The sequence below is a fragment of the Gorilla gorilla genome, chromosome 14 (genome assembly GCF_029281585.2).
Source record: "Gorilla gorilla gorilla isolate KB3781 chromosome 14, NHGRI_mGorGor1-v2.1_pri, whole genome shotgun sequence".
In the NCBI taxonomy this organism is placed as follows: domain Eukaryota; kingdom Metazoa; phylum Chordata; class Mammalia; order Primates; family Hominidae; genus Gorilla; species Gorilla gorilla.
This window is the reverse complement of record NC_073238.2, coordinates 100984496-100992508: the sequence shown is the minus strand read 5'-3', so window position 1 is coordinate 100992508 and position 8013 is coordinate 100984496. Positions and strand designations below refer to the sequence as shown.

The window sequence follows — 8013 nt, the reverse complement described above, 5'->3', positions numbered from 1 at the left end:
CTTCTCTTGTAATCTATCAGCTGTGGAGGGGCAGAGTCCAGGTGCCAGTCTAGCTCCCTCTGACCCCATGAATTGTGACAACCTTTGGACACTTAACTCTTTACCTGAAAGATGAGTTTTTAGATCAGAAAGTAGAGTAAATTTTCTTTAGGAGTTTTAAAAAACTATCTTTAGAGATATAAAGTACAACTACAATTCCACAGAAGTCTGCTAAAGTTCACCAAAAAGCTGACTTACTTCAGCTGTCATGAGGCCAATAATTTTGATAAAGGTATTTGGTAAGAAAATGATTCCACAATAACAAATTTAGAGATACCTTGAATGTTGAAAAAATAGCAAATTAAAATAACATGGCTTAATTCCCAATAACTTATTTCATTGTTTGTTTCTTATCTAGAAGGTCAGGAGTGTGGCTAAAGGCAGTTTCAGATGAGGTTATGAGCTTCCAAGGTGTTTCTAAATTCTTAGTGCAGACACCCTCCCTTTTGGGGCAAAGCACCCTCTCTCCCACATCTACTAAAGAAAACCCAAAAAACCAAAAAATTAAAAAATTAAACCAAGTACCAAAATTGAAAGTATTACTGAAGTAAAACCTCTAATGAGGAGTGGCATCTGAACTATCTGGGATACCACTACTGGACAGGGTCTTGTAGAGGCAGCAGTCTAGTTTTGGTGCTTGAATCTTTAATAGGAATTGTTAAATGGAAAGATGCTCTAAGGACTAGGTGAAAGCCTGGACTCTTATTTTTTTTCTTTTTTGGTCCCTCATAATAAGGAGCATTGTTACTATTACCCCTTTCCCAATGCCTCCTGATTGACCTAGTACACTGGGTTAAAAGGGAACTAAAACATTAAAAAAAAAAAACAAAAAAAACAGTTTACTGGTTTTCATTCATCTCACTCCTTTTGCCTGGAGATCAGGCCAAACATCAAGCATGTTGGGAGGGGCACAATTTAAAGCAACACTGTTGATTGTAAAGCATTTATCAGCAATTTACAGTACAAAATGACAGACAACAATTCCTATTACAGTGCAAGAGAATGACAAGCAGCTTTCTGTAGCATGAAAGTTAACAAGTTAACAGCTCTCAGGTTGCCCATTCCTGCAAAAGAGTATGTATCAAGGTGGGCAGAGGGCAACACATTTACACACTAGAGGAAATGATCCACAGAAAATTACGCTCCAGAACTGCTAACGTTACCAAAGCTGGTACTGGCTAATATTCTGAAATGCAACTCTGCGGTTTATATATATATTGCTCAATGACACTGCCATTCAACAGAATTCCCACACTGCAAGGCAGATTAATCTTTGCCCCCGTTTGCAGAGCTTCAAATATTCCTCAAACTTTTAGAAAGTGGGAAGAAGCAAAATCAGAGCTTCTCAAAAAAAAAAAATCTTGAATTATCAATGTTTTGAAGCTTCCTTGCTCTCTCTGGTAAATCTACTCCAAAGGTACTAGATGAGACAGTGTGGCAGCAAAGAGTACATCCCAGATTTCTGGGGCCCTTTACTAACACAGGGTACCATAGAAATCTGCTCTCTACAGCAAGAGGCCAAAGTACTTTCTAGAATTTGTGTTGCATAACACTGAGCCCCTCTCATCTTTAGCTGTTCCTATCATCACTGTAATCCCCTTAATCCCAGCACCCTTCATCCAAAATATCTATCTATCTAAACCCAGAAGAAAAAAACTTATTTACGAAGTCTATACAAGTATACACACCGAATTTTCTACAGGACCCGCTTTGCCACAGAGGAAAGGGGGTCAAGGCTCTGACATGTCTACACATCAAGCGCCATACTGCTATGGGAGGCATGTGTACACCAGTCTTTAGTGTCTGCTGTAGAGCACAAAGTCTTGTCATATGGCTCCTGCAATGATAGACTGCTCTTTGCTTTGGGAGTGATGATGTTTTATCTACTCAGCCCAGAAGAACTTTTTACTTGGGATTTTTTTTTTTTTTTTTTTTGAGATGGAGTCTCAGTCTGTTGCCCAGGCTGGAGTACAGTGGTGCAATCTCCACTCACTGCAACCTCCGCCTCCCAGGTTCAAGCAATTCTGCTGCCTCAGCCTCCCAAGTAGCTGGGACTACAGGTGCATGCTGCCACGCCTGGCTAATTTTTTTGTATTTTAGTAGAGACAGGGTTTCACCATGTTGCCCAGGCTGGCTGTGAACTCTGAAGGTCAGGCAATTCACCGGCCTTGGCCTCCCAAAGTGCTCGGATTACAGGCGTGAGCCACCGCGCCCAGCCAGGATTGTTTTTTTAAAATACATGTATTTACAGTGTGGATGAACTGCAGTTGTATATCAGCTCCTCCACATAAAGAAAAAAAAATGGTGTCTAAAATTACTAATGAGTTTTATCTTCCAGCCCTGGGCTTGAGTATTGGGTAGAAAGGGAAGAGGCTTCAACTTGAAACTAAAATGAAAAGACAAAATATTTTCAAAGAAAAAGAAAGAAAAAAGGAAAGAGTTACTATTGTTGATTCCTTGGGCTATGTCTGAAAGTATTCTGAATGGTCTCACAGCATAAGGCACTTCGCACAAATAAGTAATAAGCTCTTCAGGTTTACAAAACGGTTGAGTAATCAGGAGAAGTTGAAATGCACTTGAGAGTCAGCTGTTGGAGAATTTTGAAATCATAGACAAACTTGTGTGCTCATTAAGACTCTTCTCTTTTTAGGGTTTCTCTCCTTCTCTCCTTTCTTTTCCTTCCTTGTCCCATTTCCTCAGAAAACATTTTTTAAAAACCAGTAGTTAGTGCAACTAATGTTCAGTCAGCACATAGTGCAAACAAGTGGAACCAAAAAGGTATATTCCTTCTTCTCAGCCTTTTTCTCATCACCAGTTAAAAAAAAAAAAAAATGTCTCAGCTCTTTTAAGTCTTCATAGTTCCAAAATAAAAGATGAAAAACCCACAAAGAGAAGAGCATTCCCCTCAAAACGATGTGTCACAGATCCAAACGAGCCGTCTGTAGTTTGTCAAAGCATGCTTGTTAAGGCTTCTCATCTTCTACAGGCTCGCTGTGGTATTCTGCCACACACAGGCTCTTGTCAATGTTGCTTGGAATAGGTTTAATTTCTGTTCCCAGCTGCTCCTCAATACTTTTCAGGTTGAAGCGATCATCATATGTGATCAAGTTGATGGCTAAGCCAGGATGACCAAAGCGACCTGATCTTCCAGTACGATGGAGATAGGTCTCTGCCAGCTTTGGGAAATCAAAGTTTATTAACACATTCACACCTTGTATATCAATACCTCGGGTAAACAGATCAGTGTAAACAAGATTGCATCATAAGCCATTTCAGAAATCATGAAATACACGATTTTGATGTTCCTGCCTCATTTTAGCATGAATATAGAAGCAAGAATAACCTAGTTGAGAAGTCTTGGCTAGCAATTCAACTTGCTGAGAGGAGTTACAGAAAATGATCAACTGGTTTATCTGAAGCCTGGAGAAAAGTGCGTTGAGGCAGTGTACTTTCTGAAGCTCAGTTACACATGCATAGTACTGGATTACTCCCTTTAGAGTTAGTTCCTCCATCAGGTTAATCTCATAGGGTTTCTGCAAGTGGGAATTCATGAACTTCTGTACACTAAGAGGGAAAGTAGCAGAATGTAGTAAAATCTTCCTGTTTTTAGGTAGCATGATAATAATATCCTCCATTATCTGCACTAAATCCTGTGACGGCAACTTATCTGCCTGCTCATGCAATACTATCATCTGGACATGATCAACCTTTGCTACTCTTTTTTCTTCTTCTTCTTCTTCTTTTGAGATGGAGTCTCCCTCTGCTGCTCAAGCTGGAGTGCAATGGTATGATCTCAGCTCACTGCAACCTCCGCCTCCCCAGGTTCAAGCGATTCTGCTGCCTCAGCCTCCTAAGCAAATGGGACTACAGTTGCACGCCACCAAGCCTAGCTAATTTTTGTATTTTTAGTAGAGACAGGGTTTCGCCACATGGGCCAAGATGGTCTGCATCTCTTGACCTCGTGATCTGCCCACCTGAGCCTCCCAAAGTGCTAGGATTACAGGTGTGAGCCACCACGCCCGGGCTACTCTTTTCTTAGTAACATCCAGGATTCTCCTAGGGGTAGCAATCTCTACGCGCATTGTATCATCAAGCTTAATTATGTCATCTCGTAAATTGGTTCCTCCTGTGGTTGCCATCACTTTGGCCCCTCCCATGTGTTTCCTGACCTGGATGCAAATTTGACTGACCTGTAGAGCAAGCTCTCTAGTCGTAACAAGCATCACTGCTTGTATATTGTGCTTCTTCAGATCTCGCCGTTCAAGTAAGGGAATGAGGTAGGTTCTGCTCTTGCCTGTTCCATGTTTTGCTCTAGCTAAGATATGCCTACCAGATAAAGCAATGGGAATGCTCTCCTCCCGAATAGGAGGTGGCTTTTCCCAGCCCATTTCAAAAATTCCCTTCAGTAACTCCCGTTTCAAACAATAATCTTCAAACTCATTTTCTTGTTTGGAGTGTGGAGGGCACTTCCGAAGTTTTGATTCTTAGATCCTTTGGAGGGAGTATTAAAGTCTTTTTCCAGTCGTCACCAGGCCTAATAGTGGTGGTCGTACACTGTGCTTGCTACTGGGTGCCATTATTGATTGTGCTAGTGTTTTTCAGCTGGTTCATCTGTTGCTGTGTCTGTGTGCCCCCTCCTCCAGGGCCACCACTGGGTTTCACAGGGCCCCTCCGCTGACCATTTTGACTGGACAGACCCATTATAACAAGGTTCTCTGTTCTGGCCGTGCTCATGCTGTTTTAGTTGCAAAGGTGTCTTTCAAACTTCAAAATTTTGAAAGTCAGTAGAGAAATTCTAATAACCGTTTATTAGGCTCTCCAAAACGAAGAGAAAAATATAAGTCTTGCTGAATAAATGAGTCCCTGTTGCAATGCAGGCAAGCACCTGTAAGTCTCTGAACAGTAAGCAGCAACTTTGCTCTCTTGCACGGAATCAGCTTTTTATTTTTGAAAAGCCCTCTATGAAGCTTGAGTTACATCTGAATTCGCTCACGTCAATTAACGAGGCCGCTCGGAACCCTTGGTCCTTTATTGTTGACTTGAAGCTCCCCAAATCTATATTTAGTCTTAACTATCACATTTGATCTTAGTTCTTTCAGTTGCTTCTCACTTAGCGCTGCATTCTTTAGTATGGTAAATTACGTATACATTTATTTATTTATTTTTTAAATTTTATTATTATTATACTTTAAGTTTTAGGGTACATGTGCACAATGTGCAGGTTTGTTACATATGTATACATGTGCCATGTTGGTGTGCTGCACCCATTAACTCGTCATTTAGCATTAGGTGTATCTCCTAATGCTATCCCTCCCCCCTCTCCCCACCCCACAACAGTCCCCGGTGTGTGATGTTCCCCTTCCTGTGTCCATGTGTTCTCATTGTTCAATTCCCACCTATGAGTGAGAAGGTGTGGTGTTTGGTTTTTTGTCCTTGCAATAGTTTGCTGAGAATGATGGTTTCCAGTTTCATCCATGTCCCTACAAAGGACATGAACTCATCCTTTTTTGTAGCTGTATAGTATTCCATGGTGTATATGTGCCACATTTTCTTAATCCAGTCTATCATTGTTGGACATTTGGGTTGGTTACAAGTCTTTGCTACTGTGAATAGTGCTGCAATAAACATATGTGTGCATGTGTCTTTATAGCAGCATGATTTATAATCCTTTGGGTGTATACCCAGTAAAGGGATGGCTGGGTCAAATGGTATTTCTAGTTCTAGATCCCTGAGGAATCGCCACACTGACTTCACAATGGTTGAACTAGTTTACAGTCCCACCCACAGTGTAAAAGTGTTCCTATTTCTCCACATCCTCTCCAGCACCTGTTCTTTTCCTGACTTTTTAATGATCACCATTCTAACTGGTGTGAGATGGTATCTCACTGTGGTTTTGATTTGCATTTCTCTGATGGCCAGTGATGATGAGCATTTTATCATGTGTCTTTTGGCTGCATAAATGTCTTCTTTTGAGAAGTGTCTGTTCATATCCTTCGCCCACTTGTTGATGGGGTTGTTTGTTTTTTTCTTGTAAATTTGTTTGAGTTCATTATAGATTCTGGTTATTAGCCCTTTGTCAGATGAGTAGGTTGCAACAATTTTCTCCCATTCTGTAGGTTGCCTGTTGACTCTGATGGTAGTTTCTTTTGCTGTGCAGAAGCTCTTTAATCAGATCCCATTTGTCAATTTTGGCTTTTGTTGCCATTGCTTTTGGTGTTTTAGACATGAAGTCCTTGCCCATGCCTATCTATTAAATAAGATATGTAACAATTGTAAAATATGTTGTATGGGTTGTCTACTAATTTTACTATTATTTTAAATAATTAATGCTTTTAATCAACATTTTAATTTAAAAAATAAAATAACAGAATTTTTAATTTAGTATTGATGTTACTAATTTAAATATATTGTTCTTTCAACATCAGTGAACTAACATATTCTATAAAAGGTAGAAGAAGGGTTCATTTTCATGTTTGCTGCATGTTCTATTTTCTGACCTGACTTACAGAAATCTTGAGCATCGATTTCCTTTGCATAGGTCATCTCTTTTTCTTTCATGACTTTAGCATCAATTTGTATGTTAGTTTTTACTTCAGTTAGGGAGAGTTTGTCTGTTTAGCTATCTTCATGAAGTTTTTGTGTAACTAATAATGGTTTCATTATCAGACAGTGTTAACATTGATACATTCTTAAATATCATTTTAAAAGGATTTTATGTCAAAAATGATGGAATAAACCTAATATTTTGTAAGCCTATTTGTGAAATACTGAAAACTATCTAAATATATGATAGAACAAGAGCTATACATACAATATAAATGAATATGTGTATATATATATATGTTTTCTGAATAAGGGTATTTAATTTCAAGGGGAAATCATGCTTAACATGGTGCTTGCTCTGCAGTAATAAAATATTTTTAAACTGTGGATATAATTTTTGAATAAGGGTATTCAAAATAATAATAAATTATATTTTAAACTTGACCTCTGTTTATTGAATATATTTATCATTGGCTTAATTTTAGCATATAGATAGCATATAGATATTATATTTTTGTTAACATGAAACATTAGAGAACAAAATTGTGACACAAAGATGATTTTGACAGACTAGAAAAATAGACCACATCTGACAAGTGACCTCTAATAACTGCAAGTGAAAGCCATGAAATTAATTTCAAAGAACCAAATGGCCATAACAGCAGATGATATTAAAACAAAAATTCTTATGGACTTCAGTTGACACAAACATCAATGACTTAACATTTTGACGTAAATGCCGAAGTAGTTCACGTGACTTTAGTCTAAATGAGTAGAAGCACAGTGGTCAGCATAAAATGCATGGCAGACCTGCCAGTTTTCTTCTTTAGACTGACTGTATTACTTATTTCCTTTTTGTTGGACCATGTTTATTGGCATTGACAAGGCTGGACCTGCTACGAAGTAACTGGATTCAATTTGAGAGACTCCAAACATTCTCGTAGGCAAAGGACAAAGAGATGGCAAGATTAGCTTACCTGTTGTAAGGAAGAAATAAAAAAGACACAAATAGACTTAACAATCAGAATTTGGTGAAATTGTGTAGAGGATGCAATCACAGTTACAGTAATAGCGTCTCTGCGCCATCACGTGATAAGTGTCTGCAAAATTTTAAACCATCTTTCCTGAATACGGTTTTGCATTTTATTAAAACTTTACAAACAGAAATAAGTCATTGCTTAACAAATGAATATTTTTAATTCTTATCCAAAATACTTAAAATTACAATAATATAGAATATGAATTACTAAACATGGTTTAATATTTTTAATAGTTTATAAATTCATAAACAGCATGAGTCCTAGAAGAGAACAAAAATATCTACTATAAAATTTTTGTGCATTTTACCTTATAAAAAATATATTGCAAAGTCGTATTTTACCATCATAAATACAATTCTAATGAGCAGAAATTAAATCTGTCAGGCGAATG

General features: G+C 38.2%; 1 pseudogene; it reads right to left on the bottom strand.

Annotated features, from left to right (window-relative positions):
- Window positions 1–2854: 2854 nt before the first annotated feature.
- LOC101124307 (probable ATP-dependent RNA helicase DDX6) lies at window positions 2855–4775 on the bottom strand (annotated as a pseudogene).
- Between the last annotated feature and the right edge of the window lie 3238 nt (window positions 4776–8013).